Source organism: Lagopus leucura, unplaced genomic scaffold, assembly GCF_019238085.1.
Source record: "Lagopus leucura isolate 7727_CA_CO unplaced genomic scaffold, USGS_WTPT01 Super-Scaffold_73, whole genome shotgun sequence".
Taxonomy (NCBI): domain Eukaryota; kingdom Metazoa; phylum Chordata; class Aves; order Galliformes; family Phasianidae; genus Lagopus; species Lagopus leucura.
This window is the reverse complement of record NW_024962252.1, coordinates 92,652,199-92,678,608: the sequence shown is the minus strand read 5'-3', so window position 1 is coordinate 92,678,608 and position 26,410 is coordinate 92,652,199. Positions and strand designations below refer to the sequence as shown.

The 26,410-nt window shown below is 38.8% G+C and overlaps 1 protein-coding gene across 8 annotated transcripts in view; it reads right to left on the bottom strand.

Moving 5' to 3' along the window:
* NRXN1 (neurexin 1) overlaps positions 1 to 26,410 on the bottom strand; it is a 629,457-nt gene that overhangs the window by 61,907 nt on the left and 541,140 nt on the right. The gene's annotated exons all lie outside the window — the stretch shown is intronic.

The window sequence follows — 26,410 nt, the reverse complement described above, 5'->3', positions numbered from 1 at the left end:
CTTATCACTTTAGCATACTGCCCTTCAAATTTGCTTTATAATGTGCCTTGTGCATTTCATAAATCAAGACTGAACTCTTCACTTCTGTGCATTACTCCTGCAAATAACCTCACACATCTTATGAAGTATGATCCATTCACTTGATGAAACGCTAAGATTTTTCCTTAATGCGTCCTGGCCAAATTCGTAATTATAACACACATCACATTAAATGTTCCATGTAATAATTAGGTGATAACAACTTGATGATTCCACTGAAAAAGGTTGAGAACAAGATCTGTGTGAACTGTCCTCCTTGTGGGACACTGAGTTGCAGGGATGGAATCTGCCTGCTCACACACCAGTTCAGCAAAGTCCATTAAGTCAAAAAGCTGCATTATTCCACAAGGAGGAAAGTCAGAGTAACACTTCAGTGACAGGAGGTTCAGACAGAACAGCCTCTACTGCTGAGAATCTTTGAAACAACTCAGCAGTGACTTAACCTCATGTCTGGTTCAGCTGGGATAACCCTAAACTGTGGTGCTTGGAGAATTCCACAGCCCAGATTTCTAAGCAACATTAATTTGTTCAGGAGTCTTTTCCAAGTAGAGGAACTCTGGAGTATTCTGGATGCAACTGTCCAAATTATGTCTAAACTTCATTTTTAGAACTCTCTGCCTCATGCCCTATTTTCCTTTATCAATGCATACTTTAGCACGCGAGCTTGCAAGGTTTTTATCAAGTTTTAAGAGGATCTGCACTGACTTGTCATATTTTCACTTAGGGATTCACTTAGGAACTTAAACTCCTAATTTGCATTTTTATCTTTTTTATTATTATTATTTTTATTTGCATTCAAAAATGCACGTCTTGCAGGTAGAGGGCAAGAGATTAGGAAAAGACAAACCAGTGCACAAATAACTTCTATTGACAAACTACATATAACACAGCAGTAGTGATAAGTAGAGATTATATGGACATTATTTTATCAAATTTAATTTCTAAATACTTTGTTTTGTTTCATGGTGACTCTGCAAACACCAAGTCGGAATGCTGTATTTACATTAATTTTTACAAGATGTTTCAAAACCCATTGGAAGTTTACCGTTTTCTAGTAAATTACATAGTGACATTTTTGTAATGCATACGGCCATAACACTCAGGCTAGGTATTTTTTCAAATTGCACTGCGTGTTTTTCATTCAGTAAAATGTATGCATAGATTATGCAGAACAATCTGAATTACTCTGCACTGAAGATTTCAGGAGTCATGTCTATTGCTGCAGTATTTTTCCCACAGAGTTCCTGTTTCACATCTACTCAGAAATAGCCCCTGAAATGTCAGAGGAGGGAAGTTAGGTGGCTGTCTGTTGACCTGTAAGATTAGCAGTTGCCAGATTCTCATGGCACGAAAAACCTCAAGGCCAGATGACAGTCAGATTCCACTCTTAATTATGCCTGCCACAGAGTCTAAACATACACCCGGCTTGTGCCGAAGTCATGTCATGCTACATCTAGCTGATATGTGTCAAGGAACTGTGCCCTTCGTTTTCTACCAATATTCAGAGTCATCAACAAGAATAAATTCAGTATGAGAATTGTAGCAGGTGCTGAGAACTCACTTGATATACGTACATATACATGTCAGCCTAGATAATATACTTGGGCATGGTAAGCAAAAAAGAACATAAATCACTGTCAAGACAAGTTGCTGTACTCCCTGAAAGACTTTACTGCCTCGCTGAATCCAGGTGCCATTTTTTTCTAAATTAGATTTTGATTAAGAATTACTATGTCTGAAATGCTTTTAACCCCAAGCCCTCATCCTTTTGACTGGCACTTCAAAACATGTGTTGAGTAATAAAGTAACCTCGCAGAGATTACAAACACACAGGCACTAAGTGAATTCAACTTGAAATGAACACAAGCAGCTGACGGTATTTGTCCATCTGACTTCCTTGTGAAGTCAGGCTACATTTTCCCTGTAAATGTAATTTTTGACCTGCCGACCACTTACATATCTGCTATAAAGAAACAAGCATAGTTTTTCTTTCATTAAGCTAAAGGTTGAAAATCATCTTGTAGCATAAACAGAATCAATGAGAAAAAAACGCTACAGGTTATTAGAGGATCAGAAGTTGTAACTTAAGCTGATATTATTTTTCTAAGATATAAGAAGGAATTTTTCCTGAGTGCTTGGTGCTGGAAGCGTAGCATTTAAAAATAGAGCACTGCAGGCAAAAATAAAATGACAGCTGCATCTGTGAGCTGTGGTCTTTGTCAGGATCAGTTTTCTGCTTGGTTTTGCCATGCCTACATGTGAACACCTAATTTGGGAACCAATCTGAACCTGATGACAAAACAAGCTATAAAGTTCTGGCGTTCAGAATTGTACAGAACCATTACCTTAACGTGTTTGTGAAACCTGAAAATACACTGCACAACATAAACAAGTCACTGAGCCACTGCAAAATGTGAGCAGGGGAGCTTTATATAGCAGTAATCCTATACGACCATTCAGGAAAGGCAATCATATCTGTACTGTGACTTATTTTCTAACACCAAATGAAGCATAGCTCCTTTTTGTATCACTCAAATTGACCATTTTCTTTCACACCTTCATGTTCTATTATTTGTGTCACTGCAGCTAGAACTGCAAGATTTATTTAGGAACAATACTTAATCAGTTGTGAAACACAACACACAGTCCAATCTCGCAGCACACACACTTTAAATATTTTTCACCTCATCTTACTTACGGAAGCATAAGAATTCATACTCTGAATTAGAGACTTCAGTGCTAGCTTTTAAACAATAAGAGCCCATTTCCTTACACACCTTTTTCACTTCATTTTCTGTTCCATTTTCAGTGTTATTTTATTGCATTATTTTATAATGGAAAGAAAATATCAAGAAATCTGTCTATAATGTAGTGTTCATATAAATAGAGATGAGGACTGAATTTCAGGCCAATAATAATTTCCCAAACTTCCATCATCTTTTCACCTCAGTTAAAAAATTGACAGTACTGTTTTCTTCAAGTTTGACTTTACTGGACAAAACTTCTTCCTCAAATAATCTGACTTCCACCCTATTCATTTCACACGAGGGCTAAAATTAAACCTTCACTGGTTACTGCTTAAGGAATCTCAAAGAAAACTGGCCCCAAGGTATTTGAAGAAAACAGAAAAGCAAATCTCTAAATCGGAAATGGATTCTATTTCACATGTTCACAAGGCCTTTTAAGCATCACTGAGGCAGAGACGTAAAAATGAAATGTCTGTCTCGGGTGAGGGACAGGGAAGTCTAAAAAGACGCCTTTCCTTTGTCAGTGATTGGTAGTGGAGAACATCAGCACTCCTGCACTACAGGAGCCACTACCTTGTGGCTGCTGTTTCATGTGAATGGCTTACAGGGCACCTCTTCTCAACTGCTGACCCAGCCATGACATCAGTACTTGTGTGGATTTGCTCCAAGTCATCTTGTTGGTATCTATAGAACTTCAAATCTCATTACTGTTTGAGAATGAGGATGCTTTTCTTTAAGGAGGAATTTTGTCAGATGTTACTGGGGAAAAGTTCAGTGCTCTGCAAAGACAACTCTTCCCATTGCTGATAAAAAGAAAGTATCTGAGAGGCAGACCACACAACAAAGTCATTTATCAATTGGGTTTACGTACCAGCACACAAACTAGCACCGAAGAATAGTACTGTGCACTGCTGTGGGCCTACTGGGGAGCAGCTGTGAAGAGCTAGAGATACACAGAAATGAAGAGGTTTAGCAGCTGGGGATGTGAAAAAGATGGCGAGTTACAAGACTCATGTTTCAGCCTTCTGCACATTTAGCACACTAATACTCTAGGAGAATGCTTCTATTTAAACATTGGCTGGCAGCAATACTAGAAAAAATTAAAGAACACTTTGGCTTTGACCCTACGCTTGAATCTCATGAGCTTAGCTAGTAAAGCATTTAAATTGAATGACGGTCAAGCTTCTTTACTCAGGACAGCAGCTCTGAAGCCTGACACAGCTGGTTAGAAGAATAAACCTGTCAAAGAGAGGCTGCAGACAAAGAAGAAATAATTGATCCTGAAAGCAGAAATCTGTAGTAAAAGTCAAAGATGAGAAATCAAAAAAGCCCTCACAAGCATCTTGTGAAGTGGCTAAAATACATAAAAAGCTTTCCACTGCAAGATTTTCTCTCTATGTAACTAAGAAGACTGACCAAAGTTACTGCTTGCTCTTTTATTGATGTAGTTTTATTCCAAATGCCAATGTGCATGGCTACCAAACTCTGCAGTGCTGCACAGTCAGAGTCTGTTCCCACTTAGGAGGCACTTCGGAGCTCCTGCTTTCCAAAAACAGGAGGCAGCAGCACTGGAGCTCGGTCCTGAGTCACAATACCACTCGTAAGTAGATAGGATGGTTCCTTGCAGCCCCTCATTACAAAGCACTTCCAGTATCTGTGATCAGTAAGATAAATAGATATTGAATAGAGCTAACCACATTACAGATGATGTTGATTTCTTGTCTGTATTTTGCGCTATACTAGTAAAGACCAAAATGGATATGCAATCTCAAAAATTATCCAATCAAAAACACTGCCAGGTTACTGCAGTCTGCATTCATATAGTCACCGGACTTTACTGCCATCTGGAAAATGATACAGCATTAATCAAAGGTTAATAGTGATCAGGTGAAATTGTTCAATAAGCAACCTGGGGTTGTTAAATTCAGGTTCTTTTCTTTCCTCATTCTTACTTTTCTTTAAATGCATTCTTTGACAAATCAAGGCAATTTTTTGGTGTTGTTTGAAAATGATAGGCCAGAAGATGAAATAACATCAACTACTGCATCCTGAATGATATATATAATACTTTGCCAGCTTTATGTAAAAGATGGAGCAAGGTAGAAACACTCAAACCCTGTACTGTACAACCATAAAATATGTTGTGCAAACCTCCCAACACCAATTGGCATAGAAAGTAGCCAAGTGAAATATGTGAATAGAAAAAAAAAAATAGCATTATTCAAAGCATTATATATAAAGAAAAATAGTTACAATACTTTGAACTAAATTATGCAATTCATGTAAGTAATGGAAACACAACATTGTTAAATTAACAACAAAGTAGATTATATGACTAGTTTAAAGTTGAGCTATTCAGCAAGCCGTATTAGAAAGAATAAATTCAGTTCTCAACTTCAATTTACAGCTTGCAGTAGAAGCTTTCCTATAGGGGAATACATCTCTGCTATCAACAGCGAGCCATAACAAATAGACCTGACTCCTGGAACACCCATGACAGGAGAAAGATTAAACCCAATAAAATGGAAGTCACTAGAACTCCCCAGTTCACAGCAATTGATTCATAATCTCTTACACAGGGCAAATGATTTAGAAAAGTCTCTGTTCAGACAATGAAGTGAGCTAATATCTATGGCCTGATCTTGCGTGCACAGTTTTTATAGATTAGCAGGGATGACTGATATCTTTATTTACTAGCTTGGGCATTATTATTCTTTTGAAGCTTACCTTTATGTCCATAGACAAGCTATAAAACAGAGCCTAGTGGAGCTGCTCAGATTTGTCGTTTGTTATTAATAGATGACCTTCCCGTGTTTTAAAATATCTTGAATATGCAAAACAAGAACAGCTTCAACCCCACAGGAGAGCAATTAAAATGACCTAGGAAGTCTTCTAATACAATAATTATTCTAGATGAAAGTACTAGCCATTCCCAAAGTTTAGGGTTATTACTATATTAATGAAATCTTAGATTAAGACTCCTGTGAAGCCACTTTTCTAGTCTTTTCCTGAGCATACATGCATGGTCACGCCACTCAGTTTTCCTTGTAAGGCCTTCAGCTCTTACAGTATGTGGCACCGTTCTCTGAGTTCCAACCTTTGCAAATGAGCGTATCGTAATCTCCATTCAATTCTTAGAATTTCTAGCTGTCTGTTCTGCAGAGGAAAACCTGACAATTCTTATACTGCAGAAACCAAAGGACAGGATAAAAAGAAAAGAACAGTTGTTATGGGAATGCTTGCATTGTTGGTTTTTCTTAATAGCACTTATCCTGAATACTCCTGCTACTCATGTTCTGGTTGCATCACCTAAAAAGATGCAGATTTGCTGCAGAATAAGAAACTGGAGCAAATCAGTGCTGGGACTACTGATAGAAACTGGAGAATACTCATGGATTCCAAGTGAATACACTTGGAGCTTTTTTGGAAACACTGCCACTGCTGCAACTGGCAGGAGTCAGCAGCAAGCTGAAGGGTCACTTGCGGTCTGGGCCACTGCAGGACAACAGAGAACAACAGCACACAAACAGAACTCTGATCTCCAGACTCATCCTGTCCTATTTTCATCCACCGACCTCTCTTTATGTAAGTAACACTAATGGAAGAGCTACAGGGTCTGTAGGACTCTTTCCTCTTTCAGCCTGTTTTTCAAAGCCAAGGGCTTCATACCTAAGCAGATGAGGATGGGAACACATTGGAAATTTTAGATGATGTGGTTCATTGTAAATATATCAATCCTGACTGGACATTCTTCATGCATTGCAACAGCATCTGTTGAGTACAATAAATTAATGCTTCACATGAAATACAATTTCCATTCACTGACTAAGAAAACATAAATTTGAACTGGAATTGCATGAGGTTCCAGACTTTCCAGTGAGGTCAGTGATGCAACTGTAATAACAAGGGGCCATCTGACATAACAAATTTAAAGAAGAAAAGAAGAAAACAGTAGGAGGACAGTAAAGGTGAGCGTATCAGCATAGCTAGTACTAATGAAGCAGTAAAAAAAAATATATATATTTTTTTTAAATCAAGCAATTCTTGCATAAACAGTCCTGACTGAGGAGGAAGAGCAATTTACAGAGAGGAAAAGAAATAAGATAGAATTGGAAAAGAGACGGAAACTGAAAGGGTAAGTCTGTGCCAGTACCAGAACAAAACACAACCTTGATGCTGCTGCAGTTTATTCAAAGAGTACTGAAATGTAACAGAGTTAGATCTTTATTTCTGGTCTGGTAGCCCTTTCATGGGCCTACTTCCTCTGTTATCACATCAGTGCACAATTATCTCATATCCTGAGAAGTTATTCAGGAACTCAAAGCTGTGCCAGCATATGCATATGCCATTCTAAGCTCAGGATGCAAAGGAAGCAAGAAGCACGTCCAGAAGCTGCTGCTGGAAACTGCTGAGCAAAGTCACCAGCATGACGTGGACCACCAACTTGTTTGGCAGTAGTGGGGTGATAGCTGGGCACTCAAGAGAACACACGCATGCCTGAAAACCTTAATTTGGTGAGCTCCTACCTTTTCTGTAACACCCTTTGAAAGCATGCCTGTTCTAATTGCATACAGTGTTGTACCCACTAAGCTGCCTAATGTGCCAAATGTTCACCATTCAGCCAATATTAGCATTCTGACAAATGAAACTACACATCAACTCAAATGCTTAAGTTTACTAGATGTAGACAGACCTTTAAAAGCGTCTTGTTTTCAAAAAACTGTAGGCAAATCTGGACAGGCAGTGATAGGAAACGTGTTTTTAACAGGCCCTCGGTTGAGAGCTGTGAACAACAGATAATGCCTGAGGGCGAAGAATGAAGACTATGGATGATTTTACTGCATGTAGTGAGATAGAGTGAAAGCAGGTGCAGTGACATGTCTTCATTATTACTTAATCTTCCTATCTCACAGATGTGGGGATTGGGACAATGATGGGATTGGAACTGTGGTGGAGAATATCGAACTGAGAATCTAATCTACTTTAGTGTCTACATCTGTATTCAAACTCAGCTGTTCATGAAGGAAAACAAGCAAATATATTTTGCACTTTTTAAGCCATCTTTTTGACTGTTTCAATAATTTAACAAAGTTCCTCAGTGAAAATAAATGCCAAAACAGCTTTGCAGAAACTTCTCTCTCAAAAAAACAGAGCATGAAGAGGTGACAAAAAGCAGAAAGATGTAGAACTTGTTTAATTCCATGCACGGACTGGCTGCCTATAGATTAATCATACAACATAGGGCACGAGGAGAGCAAATTTTCCCAATACACAACTGCATAAAGTATCACCATATAGATTCCAAACTCTATTTGGAACTGAGTGTGACAGCAAAGGTGCCGTACTGTGTCAAATGCATTTATTACAATCTTAAAATATCCAGATTTATTGATAATTACCTCTGAAGAGTGAAAGATAACTGCAGGAGCTAACAGCAGTTGCTGTCAGCTGTGCTGGCACTGCGGGAGCACTGACATCATGTCCCTCATGGTGAGGGAGGGGATGCTCCAGCAGAGAAGGAAGGAATGTGGGAGCATCATTGTGCTACCATTTAAGAAGTTACAGGAGGAGATCTGGTCATCAGGAAGTCGTAGGAGAAAACAAAGACTCCAAGGAAAGTCTACAGGTGATTTAAAGAAAACTGAATCTCTTTTTTTTCTAACGCCAGATTTGTATTTCTGACCATTAAAATTGCATGATGCTGCTTCAGCTTTCAGAAGCAGAACAGAGGCTTTGCAATGGTATTACAATGAATATCAGGGAAAGAAATGTCAACAGAGCAACAAATCTGCTGTTTGGCAGACAAAGTTAGATCTGAGGGCATCTTCACACACTGTTCAGCACTAAAAGAAAAGACCACAAACTGCATGCAGCCTCTGCAAAATCCCATTAGATGAAAGAAACTTACTGCTTTGCCCTAATTTACCTAGCCTATGCAGGAGCCAAAACAGGATTTTGCTCACAAATTGCACCACTGTTTTCTTCCTGCAGGAAAAAAAATAAAATCAAAATCCAAGTAGATAAACTGCCAGCAGTAGCTGCTGCTCCCCACAGCCTTGTGCTGGGGATGTGACCATTCACTACATGCCTCTTACATCCTCAGCTTGCAAATCACTCCGTGGTAAGCAAGCTGGCTCAGATCTGAGACTGTGAATTCCTCCTCACTCTCTTTCATGGGAGGAAGGCTTCCTGAATATGAAGTTATTAGGCTGGAGCCTGAGGTTGTTTCTGTTTCCACCTACAGGTTTATGTATGCTTAAATTGACATGGAGCTCTTGGAACAGGTCCAGAGGAGGGCCGCTAAGATGCTCAGAGGGCTGGAGCACCTCTCCTATGAGGAAAGGTTGAGGGAACTGGGATTGTTTAGCTTGGAGAAGAGAAGGCTCTGGGGAGACCTCATTGTGGCCTTCAGTACTTGAAGGGAGCGTATAAACAGGAGGGGGATGGCAGTCTATGAGGGTGGATAGTGATAGGGCAAGGAGGAATGATTTTAAACTGAGACAGGGGAGATTTAGGTTAGATACAAGGAGGAGAGGGTGGTGATGCACTGGAACAGGTTGCCCAAGGAGATTGTGGATGCCCCATCCCTAGAGGCATTCAAGGCCAGGCTGGATGTGGCTCTGGGCAGCCTGGTCTGGTGGTTGGTGACCCTGCACATGGCAGGGGGTTGGAACTCGATGATAATTGTGCTCCTTTTCAAACCAGGCCATTCTGTGATTCTATGATATTTCACTTTGGAGAAAGCTTCACAGTGTTTAATACCAACAATTTGCCATCACAATATCAGCTAAGCAATTACAGTCAGAAGTCTTTATAAAGCTTTTGGAGACAGGAAGGTTTCTTCCCCAGCTTTCTAAACCGAGTGTGTGAAAACTGAGAGCTTTTGATTGATTTGTAAAACCAATTCTAGATTTACAGCTGTGCAACAAAGAAAAAAACAACCGACAACATAACATCATGATATTCTGAGCTTGGGGCTCTTGATATAACACTGGAGTTTAGTAAAACTTCTGAGTTAAAAGGAAGATAATGGTCTCAGTTAAAAGCAACTGAATGCAGCGGTTCTTTTGCATAAAGGAAACAAGGCATTGGCATGCTAGCCAGGTTTGTGTTGCACTTTCATTTCCTCAAATCTCAGAGCTACTTTTCAGCACAGCAGGCAGTTAGCTCACCCTAATTACTGCCAGGGAGGCCCAGATGCTTTTGTCAGCTCTTCAAGCAAAGAAGAGGATTACCAGCAGACAAGCTAGCCATCTGATCAACTATGATTCCTAGCAGGAAAGTTGTAAAAAAAAAAAAAAAAAAAAAATCCGCTAATACTTATGTTCTCTGCTGAATGGAACAAATCTAAACACCGTATAAATCAAAGATCAAGCCTGATTATTCATATGCAGGATTATCTTCCCTGCTCAAGAGACAAATACAAATGCGGTGAATTAAAGAGAATGACCGTAGTGAAACCCTTTTGACTAAGGGCACTGGCCTTCAGCTGCGTGCCTGCCCACGGAAAGGTGTGGCTGTGGCAGAGGGACATGGGGTGCATGGAGTCCCAGCGACATCAACATCAGCCTGCTGGGCATGGCTGGGGCCCAAAGCGCGCAGCTGCTCCCCCACGCAGACACTCTGAATGGAGTAAAAGCAATTACTATTTTCCACACTTTGAAATTACACAGAGAGGATCCTCCATTCTCTTGCAAATTGAATTTCACAAGCCTTCAAAGCAATTCTGTTCGAGCCTGAGAAATAGACTCAGCGGCAGCTCTTTATCCGACGTTGTTGGCGGAGGCCGGTGACTGTTATCACTGATTTCAGCAGCTTGTTGAAGCCAGCACAAATCCCCTATCACCATACAAAATACAATTACCTTTCTCCCCCTCCATGAGAGAAGAAAAAGCGCTGTTTGTTTGAAAATTACAACTGCAGCTTAACCTGAAACAGTTTTTTACGTTCAGCTATATTATAAGATTAAAATAAGACAATCCTGATTAATGTAGTTGAGGGTTGTGTGTGCAGTAAATCTGCAGCCATTTACTGACTTCTTTTATATGGTAAAACTTGCTTGTGTCAATTACAGCTTTTAACTCCAAAGGTGGCCTCTGGAGACTTGAGCTCTCCCATGCCCTCACCCAGCTGGGTGCTGATTTTGAACAAGTCACTTTGGCTCCTGCAAAACAACTCAGTCTCCTTTGCAAAAGCCACAGAGACATGCTGATTGCAAAAGAATCTGTTACAAGGCAAATATTATTAACATCACTGAGGTTACTTTGTTAGGAGAATGATCCTGCTTTAAGCAGAAAATTTGGAGAGGCGATTACCTTTTTGTCAATAAAGCCCCTTCAATTTTTAGATTTCTGCTTCAGAGCAGCAAGCCCGACCTCCAGTGACTTATGGAGTGCTCCCTTAAGTCCTGTGTCACATCTGCAACATCTATGATGACCCAGATAACTCAGAGCATGCAAAAAGGAACCAGACATCTACATGCAGGCAATTGTATCAAATCCTATCTGATTTCAGGTAATAGTTAAGTACTGTAAAACACCTGCATTTGAGAACAGCAAACTTCACACACTGCCTGCAATGACAAGATCATGTTCAAAGGAAGTAGTCTTTCCAAGTAAAAACCTGCTGACATTGTTCTTAATTGGTTTTGTATAAATAAACACCAATTTGGTGCCTCAATTTTTGATAATTTGCACGCAGCACACAATATCGATGCCAATCTGTGTAACTTGCAGTTAACGGGGCTGACTGCAAAGCCAGGTGTTTTGCTGTCACTGTGCACAGTGGAATTTCCCAGCTCAGTAGCACCTCCTTTCTTTTCTGTTTTTTGCACAGATTTATCTCAGTGCTGGTGGCAGTACTGTATGTTAAATCCACACAGATACCTTTGTTTAAAAGTTTTCTTGTTCTTTTAGCCTGAACTCTGTCTCCCCGATCATTTGTGCTGTCATCCCCACTTTTCAACAACTTCCTTTGTGCTCTGAATGTATTATTTGGCATCTTGTAAATTTATATCTGAAGGAATGGAGTGATGAATGTGTTCAAAACACAGGCTGCCTCTAATAGCGTGTAGAAAGAATTTCATGATTTACATTCTCCTCTTGTCTACACTGATGCCAAATATTACACTGAAAGCAAAGCAAGTCGATAGAGTTGTGCTGCTATGTCTGAGAATTTCACTCAGTGTAAGAGACTATTTAATGAATGCTTCACTCATTTAGTCAGTCAAGGATCTGTTGCCCCTTCATTGCTGACCATTTTTGGTGCCAGGATGATACACATATGACCCAACTTCAGAGCGTACTCATCTATAATTAAAATACAACATTGAAAAATAGCTCTTTGACTGCTTTGAATTGTACTAATGACTTTTTGCACTTCTTTGACAAACGCTTCCTCTCAAAGACACAAAAAGCATGGGAGCTCTGACAATGCCAAGAAACTTGTCCACAGTGCCCTTGGAATTTTCCAGCCTGTAAGTTACCATCTTTTCCTGGTCCGTAGTGGGCAAAAGTTAGTGTATGCAATTACTGCTTGGCACCGTGTGTACTTTCAGTGTGTGTTTGCACTGCACCTTCCAGAGTGCAAGTGCAAAACCTACCACTTCCAGCATGACGTGACAGTTTGCTGGAAGCTTTGGTACACAGGATAAACACAAGCAGGAAAGTAAGCCATGTTCATCCCAACTCTTTTAAAGTTAGAGCTAGGAACTCGGAAACAGTCATGGATTTTAACTGGGAAAAACCATACCAACTGTTGTTTATACCACCATGCTATGATATTGGCATTCTGCTCTTATTAATGGTCAGAGTATATATGTTTTAAGTGGTAGAAGTAGAAACTTCTTCCAGCTTCATCAGGACTGCTATGACTGTGAGACATTCCACTGAGATTGATTTATTCTATATGTTTTCTCAAAATGTCTTCCATGTCCAAACTTACTCTCTACTCAAGATCCTAAAGACCAGTTTCTCAATAAGTTAATTCAGGCTTTTATGGCAAATGCTGCATTTGGGTTCAGAGAAAAACAATCTGTACATTGTTCATATACTTTTAACCATCACAGGTGTGGTACAGCAACAGGAAAAAGTAGGAGGTAGCCAACAAAAATATGGGTCATCTCTTTGAAGATCACCAGTGAATGCTCTGCCTGTCACAAAGAACCACAATCAAGAGAATGCTGATATTAACAATTAATGAGCTACTTAAAATGAGTGAATCAGATTGCATTTGACATTACATGTTACCTGCAGGTGAAGTTTTGTAGAGTAGAGACAGAAGTAATACAGCTCACTCGTTTTACATTTTTGTTACAAAGCAAAGGTCCAGAAATCAGAATCTCACCTTGTGTCACATCTTAATTAGAAAAACAAAGCAAATCAAAACACTTTCAGTAAAGAGTGAATGAGAACTGATTCAAGTCATAGGCTTTATTTAGTCATAGGCTAAGATGGCACTGAAATGCCAACTAGAAATGCTATTTCTAATTCGCTACCTTTTCAAGAAAAGATCTTGAAACCATTTGTCTAAACTTTTAAGCACATGTTTACAGGAAACACATATATTTAAATACTATCTTTAATAGTGGTTCTTCTGCATACTGTGGACCAAATGAATAACCTGAAAAATCTCGTATGCCTTGTTTTCTCAACAATAAGACATTATGAAATTTCCTTTTGTGCTACTAAAAGTAAATAAAGGAATTTCAAATATTACAGTAAATGTTTAGATAACACAGCATTACAGCTCTGTATTACTGTTGGCATTTGTAAATAAAATCATGCTCACGCTCTACAATTCACCTATGCCACTGCATTTTTCTCTTTCTGACCAAGGAGGATGTAAGGAAATGTCAACCAAGAATTTTACTCAAACTTCCTGTTTTCTTCCGTAGGCTTACAGACTCTCCTTGTTAAATTACCAAAATATTCAAACACAATTTGTTTCATGTATCTCTTTTAACTTTTTCCCCTTAGCTCCATCTACCCCGGTCATGTGAGTATGGTTTCCTATTAATCACAGAATCACAGAATTGTAGGGGTTGGAAGGGACCTCCAGAGATCATCGAGTCCAACCCCCCTGCCAAAGCAGGTTCCCTACAGCAGGTCGCACAGGTAGGCATCCAGGCAGGTCTTGAACATCTCCAGAGAAGGAGACTCCACCACCTCCCTGGGCAGCCTGTTCCAGTGCTCCGTCACCTCACTGTAAAGAAGTTCTTGCACATGTTTGTGCGGAACTTCCTATGCTGCAGTTTCCAGCCGTTTCCCCTTGTCCTGTCTCCACTCACCACTGAAAAGAGTCCGTCCTCGCCATTCTGCCCCCCACACCTTAGATATTTATAGACCTGGATCAGGTCCCCTCTCAGTCTTCTTTTCTCAAGGCTGAACAGACCCAGTTCACTCAGCCTTTCTTCATAGGGGAGATGCTCCAGGCCCTTCACCATCTTCGTGGCCCTCCGCTGGACTCTTTCCAAGAGATCCCTGTCTTTTTTGTACTGGGGAGCCCAGAACTGGACACAGTACTCCAGATGAGGTCTTACCAGGGCAGAGTAGAGGGGGAGGATCACTTCCCTCGACCTGCTGGCCACGCTCTTTTTAATGCACCCCAGGATGCCATTGGCCCTCTTGGCAACAAGGGCACACTGCTGGCTCATGGCCAACCTGTCGTCCACAACAATGACTTTTCATTAATGACTTTTCATTGCTAAGACTTCGGAATAAAAATCTGCCATTTGGTTTGCTTTGCTGGCTGGCTAATCTGCTTGACTATAGTTTTCAAAAAATTCTGGGGACAAAGTGTGTTTAAAATCTCATCACTAGATGAAATATGGGCATCTAGGTTCAGAAGAGCAGAAAACAAAGACAGAAGCAACATCACATGCAGCAAAATACACAGACCATATCAGTACCTATCAAAATCACAAACCAGATTAAAGGTTAATCTAACCTGGTGTTTTTTCCTCCTGGTGGTTAATAGCAGATGCCTTGGGAAGAGCTCAGGATAAGCAAGCACAAGATAGTGCTCTCCTAGAATGCCCTCCTTGCCTTCAACAACTCACAGCTCAGACTTCTAACAAATCGAAGATTTTTCATGTATCACCAGTTTGGAGGGTTATATGTCACATAAAACAAATGGCATACTTTAGTCTCATGTTGAGAAATCTACAGTAACTTCTGATGAAATGGAAAAATACAAAAGAAACACACAGTGCATTAGCTCTCCTGCTCACTATTACCAGAAAATGGAGTATTTACCCCCTGAGCTTCACTAGCATACCTTGAATAGGGTGACTGCCTCCAGCACTATTAGAATTTTGCAGTGCAGAGGTGAAGTTTTGTTAGGTGAGCTAGCTCTTTTCACCATCAGCTCAGGACTAAAGAGGAGAAACCACAGTATACCTCTTGTGATGTTTGCCATGCCAGGTTATGATGGAGGACAACCACTTGATGGTAAGAATACTTAGATGCCTGGTGAAAGTTTTACCTACTAAGATGAACATTACTGAGTATTCATCGATATTATTTTAATACTGCAACAAAAAGAAAATGATATTGCCATATGGTAGAGTTGTCGTGTCAGACATCTGTTAGCTCCCTGTTATGAAAAAACAGAACACTTTAATATATTCACAGGGTAAGCATGCTGATAGCCACTTTTAATATATAAAGATATTAAATTAAGTATTTTGTCCCCGCACTGAAGAGTTTTCTTTAGAAGCTTGTGCTACCTGCAAAACACTGAAAAATAGATAACAGCTTCTATTTCTGTGAAGACTCTTACCACTATAAATCTACTGCAGAGTTTTACATGCAAAGGTCAGCTAAGACTATAGAGAAAGCACTGGCACAACAGATTGGTAAAGCTTTGCAGTAGTTATTGAAAACATTGGGCGGATCTTAGCCATTTCCAAATTCATGTCTAATTAGCTGGCTACAATACACTTGGTTTTTTTTTCAAAATTTTCTTTTTGAAACTTTCAGTTTAAAGTTTGCCTGAACTTAACACAGAGATTTAAAAATCAAGCAAACACAAAATAAGGCACATTTGAACACAGGAGTTTCTTTTCCTTTGCTCATTTTGTTGCTGAAAAAAAGTAGACTATTTTGAGTCATTCCAAGTGAATTTTCCATCAGTTCTTTCACTAAGAAAAACAACAAGAACAACATCTTCACCCTTCTTCTACTGCCACTAGTGTTTATGTAGCTTTAATGTTAATAAAGAAGATATATATCTTCCTCTCTCATTTAATTATAAAATGGTTATTTGGTGTACTCTAGAGAGTATTTTCATAGACTGTTCCTTCGAAATGGCGATTCAAGCTATGAGCATCTACTTCTGTGACAGGAAATGCTAATGTCAATGACATTACCACAGACATTTTTGACGTGTTTATGCTACCCTAGTTGCAGTTAGGTATTGCTAAAAAAGAATAGCTAAGAAGTATTTTTATAAGCTCAAGTACATACATACACAAATATTCACATTTTCTGGAAGGCAACACACATCTAGCTACCAGTGCTATCCTGTGCTGTGACATGATAAAACAAATGTATTGCTAATGCTCCGGTATGGATTAAAACAGTTAATTAGCAAGTCCATCACACATAGAGAAAATTATTAAAACTGTGTCATATTTCATACCTCTGGGAGCCAAGAATAAAAGAATCAAGACTTAGTATTAACGTAAGGAATTATCAGCTTTACTGGATATATTCAGAGTGGCTGGATCTTCCAGAAACTTTAAGGCAAATTCCTAGACTCTTAATTTTAGTGAATTTGTGGCCTTCTGTAACGTGGAGACTAAATCTACTTCAGTTTTCCCAATGTACGACCAGAAATTCACAGAAAAAATGGAGAATATTCCTCAGAATTTTCTACTTTGGTGGATTTTCCGCCCATCTGTTAAAGTCACAGGAGAATATGGATGGAAAAATAAAACCAAATGATCAATCAAAATCTCACTCTTGCTGTTTGCAACACTTCCACAGCAGCTGCTCTGCACAGAAACTAATGCCCCGCTTTAAAAACCTGAAAATACCATGCAAGTGCCATTTAAGATATGTCTGAGGCCATTTATTGTGACCTCATCCATTTCTTTAAAACATGAGAATGTCAGAATACATGTGTTCTGTGTATTTATAGTGTTATGCTGGAGGCTGAGCAAAACCTAGTGCAAACTGATGGGCATTTCAACAACCCTGTCAGCCTCTTCAGTGTCTCTTCTTGACAGAATTCAGCCACAAAAATCCCAAAGACGTAGTATGTGGCTAGATTAAAAAATGCAGCAAAATAATACAGTGCACTATTCCTTGAAATGTTCTGTTGCTCACACGAGCCCTTTTTCTTCCTGGATCTGAGGGCATGTCAGCACTATGCAATCTCTTCACATGGGCTTCCTCCCACATCGTTTCTGCTTTTTTCAGAACTACTTCTAATTTTGTTCCTGCATGTTATCCAAAACCCTGGTATTTCTACTCTTTATTTTGAGATATAGATGTATTCCTTAATAATCTATCTGAATACATCAAAGCCTTCAGTGTTTTCATCTTCACCCCATTGTCATTTCATGGCAGGGAAACTCAGTTAATTTACTGATGAGAGATGAGTTGGAAGATGATGGTATCATTTCTCCCAGGTCACAAAACAAACCTAGGTCTTTGATTTCTGTTGACTTGATATATTCGTTCATCATCCTGACTGGATTTTAAGGAAATGGTTCCTATTTCTCAGTTCATATTTCTATGCATTTCTACGAGAGAGAAGTATAGTTGGATCTATGGGACAATTTCAGTTGTTCTCTACCTCACAGCAGATAACCAGCCATCATCTCTCTTGAGTGAAATTGCTGAGTCTCACAGCTTTCCTCTTTATGTCAGTTCAGAGAATTTACTGTTCTACTTTGCATTAAAAACAAATTCATTGGAATAACTTTACTTGGCTTTTATACATATATCTGCATATATATATATATATATATATATATGCTAACAAAATCATACTGCAAAAGGAACATTTCAAAATAAAGCAGTTAAAAGAAAGGAAAACCATGCAAAGAAATAATGTACTGCCCACATGAAAATTACTTATCATGGAACTGCAAATCCTCAGTCTAGTAGAACCTATGAAATAACATGGGGACTATGGGGAAGTAACTAAGTCTGAAGCAATGCCAGTACGTGAACAAAGCCTGAAAATCAGCTATGCAGATTTGAATGTTAAATACCAAATTGAACCAAATACCTATATGCAACTTAGGTAATGGATTAAGTGAAATAAAGCATAAAATAATTAATGATTTATTCAAAATAGACATATAACGTTGGCACTACTCACAAGAAAAAATAAAATGTTTTCTGAATAAAATTTTTATATGAACTCTAACTGAACAGTGTCCTAAGAATTACTTTATTAAAGAAAGTGATCTGAAGTCCACAAGAACAGGTGTGCCTATGAAAAAAGCTTTGTTCCTCAAAACAGTAGGCGAGTAAGAAGGCTTCAGACATTACTGTCTGTTTAGAGTGAACTTCGGTATATGGTGTGATTATACGACATTATATATGCTGTATATAACATACATCATATAGTCCTGGTGTCAAGTTCAATAAAACATGAAAGAACTTACCAGCACAGATGGGTCCTTGCCAGTCACACATATAAACAGACTGAACGCTGTAGCGTGCAGTAATCAACCTGTGAGCCACTCCTGTATGTACACCATGGAAACCTGCAATCACCATTTGCACCACATCTGCAGCATTGCTGACACACTGCTGCAGTACATTAGGGGTCTGCAAGCATAGTGGCACATTTAGGCTACCTGTGTTGTGTTTCTACCTCATATGACTCTTACTTTCATGCAGTTCTAAGAAATCATCCACAGAAGTATAGAAATAGAACTTAGTGTTATATGAGTTCTGAAAGGGAATTGTGTGAGTCGAGCATGTAAAACACACTTCAGTCACAGGAATTCAACAAAGATAGTGAATGCGATCTTCAGGCTTATCACCACTTCAGTTAAGGAAACTGAATAGCTATTGCTTTCTTTTGATAGTAAAAGAGTTGCAAGGATTTCTACCTTGCAAGGCTACTGTAATTAAGGCGGCTATAACACCCAGGCCTTTTCATCTATCCAAAAAGCAGAAAAATGCATAGCAGTGTAATGACTGTACAGTTATGGGTCACTAAATCTACAACATCCTCTTGTTCCAGCTGAGTGAAATAATCCCATTTCAGTATAATCCTGATGTAATGATGTTTGTTTAGTGTGCCAAGATGCACTGAAGGGGAACAGCTGGCAGATACAGCATATGAGACACAGCTAAGCATCGCATCATGAGAAGATTCTTCCTAAGAAAAGAGATGGAAGAAAGAACAGAAGCTGCAAACGGCCTTGTATCCTTTTTCTCCCAAATTAAACTTAAAAAACAACTTTGATTTGCAAGCAATTAATCAACATTTCAGACAAGCGTCTTTAGGTTCTCTGGATACCAGCGATGTTGTAATTTAATTTATAAATGTGGGGTCTTTTTCTTCTTTTTTTTTCTTGTGCATCCAGACTGTAGGAGGAATTTTCAAAGCAGGTTTTAGATAAATCCCTCTGGTATGATGGAAAATGCATGGCTTGGCCTCACTATTGAGGTACTGGAAACCTATCCCACTTTGTTCTCTTTTTAATCTTTGCATTTTAAAAACGTGACGGGGAAAACATGGATTAGAAATTTGCATCAGAAGACACCAAGATGATCAGAAGACACATCAGATGGCACCAAAAGTCATGCAATTTGACCCCTCTGAGGGCTTGATGTCTTTCAATTCTTTATGCCAAACACAGATTTGACTGCACTGGTTGAGGAATTCAGTACTTATTAGGAGGGACAGACAGACAACTGTGCAATCACATATAAGTCATACTTGAAAGCAACAAAGTAGTCAGCCAAACCAACACACAGGTTTTGTGAATGCACATCTAAACCATCCTATTTGTCACTTCAGTGCTCCAAATGAGGATCTCACAATCAATAAGCAAATACTTTGCAGGAGAATGGGAATTTCATCTGTGACTGGGCAGCAAATATTAAAACATATCTAGAGAATTTTAGCTCTCATGGTATTGTATTTTAGTTTTTTAGAGATCTTACTTCAATTTCAAAATTAATAAAAAACTCCATTTGTAAGTCTTTAATTAAAGTACGAAAACAATTAGATGAATCTGAAAAAACACAATCTGCTTGTTTAAACAGAAAAGCAAAAAACCATGACGTGGGTTTCATGCTCTGAGGTACATGTAAAATCTCTTTGGTTCTGATCTAGAGAACCCTTGTCCTTGTCTGCATTGTCTTAAACCAAATTGATGCCACAGATGCCATGGAACAGGACTGGGGAATGTAGTACAGCAGCTACTTTTGGCTGTAGGATTCAGAGCATTCCAGAGCTGCTATCAGCATTTCTGATCCTCTTTCTTTAGAGAAGACGAGCACCAAGATGATCTAATTAATTTTACAACCCCAAGGAGTCCTAAGCTGCCTCTGCAAATAAGATGATGTTTCATCTGAATATACTTATTCAAAATCCGAACATTAATACACATAAGAAAATGAACACTGGGGGTATGCTAAACATTGTGACTATAAAATCTACTCTTTAAAGACATTTGGTTATTGAGATACAATGGAACTGCATGCCAAAACCTGAGAATTTGGCAGTGGCAAATACAGAATTGTTCTGGTTTTAGATTAGACAATAGTTTTTATTTGTTTTTTAAAGGGGGAAAAAATATTCACATATTTTCTTAATCAATAGGGTAATAGAATTTCAAAGCTTTAACTTCATATTTTCATACCTTTGCATGCTTGTAAAGTTATCTGTGTTCAAATACACATTGTAAGAAAAATTTTAAAATTTTAAAATTCTAAAAAAATCTAGAAATGTCTTTGGTTAATAAAAACATATAAAACTCTTTGTATAAATGGCAGCCACAAATATAGGAAAAAACATTCTATAGACAGTAATTCTTTTTTTGTTTGTTTTTATCATATAATGTGATATATTTTATGGTTTTAACTTTCAGAAGAACATTCACTGGTAACCAAAGAAATGCAAGACAAAGAGAGTTCATTAATTAATTAAACAGGGCTTATTAGCTTTTTGTATCAGCAGAGCAGCGTAACACAGCTGTGGGTTGCATCCATCATTCCACATTGCCATGTTGTTTAAAAGTGTGGCTGCACAACCACTGAGAGCTGTGGGGTTGAGGTGACACGTCTTTGATGTTACAGTGTCCTGCTGGTCAGTCTCCTATGCTTATATTGCTCTATATTTCTTAGCATACGACCAAAATGAGTGTCAGTACAAGAGACCTCCTTGAACCGATGTCCCAGCACACCCTTAATGTACCCTGACACGTGATCAGCTCTTGATACGTCCCAGTTACTCAAATTGCACTCCCCTGTTAACATAGATAGGACTGTTCAGTGCAGATCAGCTGCAAGAGGAAGGCAGACCCTGAATAGCTCAGCCCCAACATATGCACAGAATTTTTAGCACTCATTGAGGTTAACGCTTGTGTTTTCAGGATTCTGCCGAAACCAGCATGATACATGATACTATTTTTGCCCCCAGAACAACCTCACATGACTGCAGAGGAACTAAGCCATTTATATACTTCTAGTTATAGTTCAACGTAGAGCCATAGTTTCTGTCATCTAGGGTCATGTCTAGGCATTGTGATGCCTGATGCTCCGGGATTCATTATACACTAGTGAGCATCCTGTGATTTACCAGAGCCCTGGGAAGAGCATTGCCTACTGACCTTCCAGAGGAAGAAGCAACAGCATTGCAGACACAGAAAGAACCTACCTCCTGTGCATAAGGACACATTGCAAACCTTTCAGCAAATAACCTTAAACCGAGATGGGTGGAGAATACTCTTCCTCCTATTAACTACACTGATTTAACATTGGTACATCTCCATGACATTGGAGAAAAATACCATTTAATATTCTGCGCAAATTCACGCACTCCTGTAAGATTTTAAAAATTGAGCTTGTTCCCTGGAAGAAGTTGCATTGTCTTTTCCAATGCTTGGTTTTACTTATTGGGCAAGGTGCTGAGCCAAGCCCATCACTGTTACGCTACAGTGAATACCTCCTAAACCCACTGCTTCAATACATGTAAAGAAACATATGCATCATCTGATGTATGCCCTACTGAGCAACTGACCAAATTTCTGTTCATCAATTTAATACAAAGTCAATTTAATTCTGCTTGACCAAAAATCAGGGTTTATTGTTCCAAAACGTGCAATCATCTCACAATATATTGCAATTAATTGCTGGTTAAGTGGCTAAGTGTTATCAATAATAGCCACTCTGATGAGGACAAAGAGGACTGCCAGAATCCCTTATGGAAGATTAAAAAAATAAAACCTATTTTATACACGACTTTCAGAAATGGTTTCCAACACATGAGAGCAGGGGGTGCTGTGTGGATAGGCTGTCATAATCACATCTTTAGAAACTGATAAGAAACAAGCATATTATTCTTGATTTACTATCCCTTCATTTATGACTGCCAGTTAATATAGATCCACACAGCCATGCCAAAGAGATACTAGAGGCCTGATTGTGCTATCCTCATTCAAGAAAAACCCATACTCAAAAGTCCTTTTGAAGCCTTTCTGCTTCTGCCAACTCTTGCATTTTTTATTGCAAGACTTGCAGTACTCAGTGTTTTGGTTAACATTTTGGCTCCTGGAGTTATACAACATATGAATCTCCTTTATTTTCAGTTTTAAAAGAAGTTTATCACCTTCATGTTCGAATAGAAAAGCTTGCAAATGAGCCTTTTAGAGAATGTCAAAAATGAAAGTTAAAAAGAAGAAAGAACATAACAGTATTATTTTGCTGAATAACTTCATAAAGGAAATGATATTCTTAGAACAAATTCATGATTCCTAAGCCCCTGTGTATACTTGCAACTCATCAAAGTTAGCAATATAGGCTCTAACTTCACAGGAGCTCCATTCTCACAGCATTTAAAAGTAGGGGATTTCTTTACTCACACATAAAGAAATGCCACATTTTAGGAATACCTTCCAAAAAACTAGATTATGTCTCTACACTTTTAAAGAGGTCTAAGAGGATAAATATTTCTAATCTGTAGGGCATCTCGCTGCAGAAAGGAGGTGGGTGGTCTTCTCTTCCTGCTTTGAGCTTCCTCCAGCCCAGTGTGGGTGGAATGGAGGAGCTATCCAGGAATTCTCAGCTTCTGCTCCAGTGGCTCTGGGTTCTCCCAAGTGTCAGTGGCAAAGCAGAGAAAACCTTTTATTGATCACTGATCAGATGCTGGTTGCGCATCAATTGCCCAACTGGTGGCAGACTGGGCAGCTCAGCCTGTAAACTGTCTTCTCTAAGGAGTCTACCATAAGCATGTGGTGATCCTACAGGAGAGCTGGAGCTCAGAGACCATCTGAAGAGTCTGTATCAAAAAAACAAGAACTAAACTATTCCTCCCATGATGACTGCAAATCTGCACATAGCTTAACACTGAAACGCTGCACTAACTTCCTAATTTCCCTTTTTTTTTTTTCTTTTTTCTCTTTTCTTCTTTTCCTAACACCTTTTGCTTATTCTGCAAGCTATTTGAGGCAGAGGCTGTCACTTCCTGTGTGTTTATGCAGTGCCTTGCACAAAGGCTGACAGCTGCAGATGCTATTATAATCACAGAGAAGGGTGGGATTCTCAGGGCACTAAGGAAAATGAGGCATTCACCTATCATTGATGTTCAATAGGTCTTACGTACCATTTTCCACTTTGAAAATCTACAGTTTATTTACAGTATAATAATTAAGTTGTCTATCACCACCAAAGCATCCATTGTTAAAATACGACACCGCCTACAAGCAGGCAAACCTTCATTGAGAGCAGAGTCACTAACAGAAAGGAATTTGTTTAAGGAAGAACTAAGATCTCATTTGCTGAAAATCACTCACAACAGCAGTCAACATACATTCTGTAAGTATCATGTCTATCTTGTATCATACACTGCATTAGTTAGACACCTGCTGAGAAGAACACACTCCATCAATTGAAGCACTAACCTTGCAGGTTTCTTAAAAGAACATTTCCTATAAAAAGTGATTTAAATTATCTTCTTTAAGTATTGCAATCCTTAACTGAATTCAATACCTCTGCAAATGGAGCAAACAATTTCTGACTAATTAGATCTTTCTTTTATTCATTAAGTCATGCACTGGTTTGCAATAATGCAAGGTTTTTTTTCCCATTAGCAATTCCTCTTTAGCAACATGTTTTCCTCAGTAACCTAATTAATGCCAGAAAGGTAACTTTTCTTTTAATGCATTACATTATGTCAATGCAGTTGACAACTTTACAGAGATCATGTATAAATAAAGGTCATTAAAAGGTGTAAAGGACAAAAATGAAAGAGAATACAAAGTGTAAAAGTAGCTTTTCCATGAGGATGAGTGCCCTCATCTCCAAGTGACATCAAGATGCAAAGTAATTACTCAGCACTCTGCAGAGCAGACCCGTGGGAGTCCTATGGGGCACTAGCACATAAATTATTACTTTCAGGTGGAATAAGATAGCAGATATTAATGAAGAGAAGAAATCATGTACTTAATTTGATTTAGTAGCTTCCTAGGTCTGAGTTTGTTGCATGAATAACACAGGAAACTGCAGACAAATTTCAGCTTTGACTTTGGGACATTATCAATCTTTTCAAATCCAATCATAGATCTGTTTGCAAACTACATTACAGTGCAGACCCTAACTAATTAACTGTATAGTTGTAATGACAACACAGATCCTACTAGATGGGGAGCTTAGACATATTGAAGCAAGCCACTGTGGATTATTAATAGCAAGAAGGCCTCATTTGTAGACTCAGGATCTCATGTGCTTTGACAACATTAACACTGAACACTTCCCCTGGAAAGGCTGATTTCAGGCTCTTAGATACAGAAATATTCCTACCAACTTACTTCATATGGGCTGCAGCAAGGACTTAGGAAGGCTAACACATGAGCGAGACTGTTCTAAACCTTCACCCATGCGATGTGCTTTGGTGAGATGCTGTGCACATCTTTATGCTCCTGGAACCTCCCTGTGCTGGTGGGGCATTAGGAAGCAGGTGCTCACAGCACTGTGGTGTGCTCAGATCAGCCAGGAGCAGCTGAAGGAATGGCAAAGTGCTCTAAAAAAGCAGTATAGATGAAGTTGATAATGGCCACACCTTATTATAGGCATTGCAGTCTGGAAACAGAAGATCTTTAGGAGATCTTTTTCCAGAATTATCTATTTCCTCTCTTCAGAAAAATATAATACAGCAGTGGGAAATATTTCTGGCAACTGATGCCAACCTATACAGCAATTGTACCAATAAACTCCCATCACACACAGATCATGCAAGGTCCAAACTATAAACTGCCTCTGTTACACTCTTACTCCCAAATTGTGCCTTGGAGTTACCTGAGAAAGTGGCTGGGAATTGTTAGGATAAATTTAGTTTAAGTTTTTTTTTGAGGGAGCATCAATTTCACCCAAACTCTTCCACTGTGCAGGGATGCACTGTTCTTTTAGATTGCTCTTTTCTCTGGGAAATTCTGTTTTCTTCTGCAGTAAAATACCGAGCAGACTAGTTGGATAATGAAGTGGGAGATGCTATTTAAACACAATTAATAATGAAGAAAATTTATTGCCTGTTTAATAAAAACACTGTAGCTTACTGCAATAGTAATTAAAAAAAAAAAAAAAAAAAAACAACAAGCCTGCAATCTGTGTTTACAGTGCATGCCACATTTTGTTCCTTTTTTTTTTTTCCTTTGGATTCTCAAAGCAAGCAAGGAAAATGCATAAAACCATGTTTGCTGGAAAAGACAAGTAAAAAAGACTTTTTAAATGCTCACTTTTCACTCAAACGTTCTTCCTCACTTTAAAAAAGAATAAATTTTACATCACTCCAGTTTCCAATCCTTTGTATAAAGTGTACGTGAATAATACAGACAGAAAAGCTCCTGTCAGGCTTAATGCCCTGATCAAATTCAAACAGTGTGTTGAGATTTTACACAGAAAACAGGCAACTTGACCTCAGCCTCCCAATGTAACCATCATGTTCTCCTCCATTCTTGAGGAAATTAACCTCATTCATCACATCATGCTCCTGTTCCTCCCTATGGCTTGTGACACTCTCTTTGCCTTTGTCCCTACTTGGCTCTCCGAGTGTAGCTGTCACAGCTTCATGGCATAGTGGGTCACAAACAAGGATGTGAACCAAGTGAACACATGAAAATCATTTGTCAGTGTTGGTTTTTTTTTTTTTTTTCAAACATATTTCAAGCACACAGAATAATTATATTAAAAATATCTTCTCTGACAGAGAAATGTCTTGGTAAATTTTTAAAGCTTGAAGTCAGAACGCTGTTATTCAGAGCAGCAGCTCTTAATTCAACAACCCAAATTTTCTGAAAAAGGAGAGGGAAAAGAAAATTCCCCTACATATTATACAGAGATCCTGACAAAACATGAAAGCTACTAAATATATCTCTAAATTCATGAGATGCAAATAACCTCAGCAAACAGTAAACAGCTGCCTCTGGCTTGAAG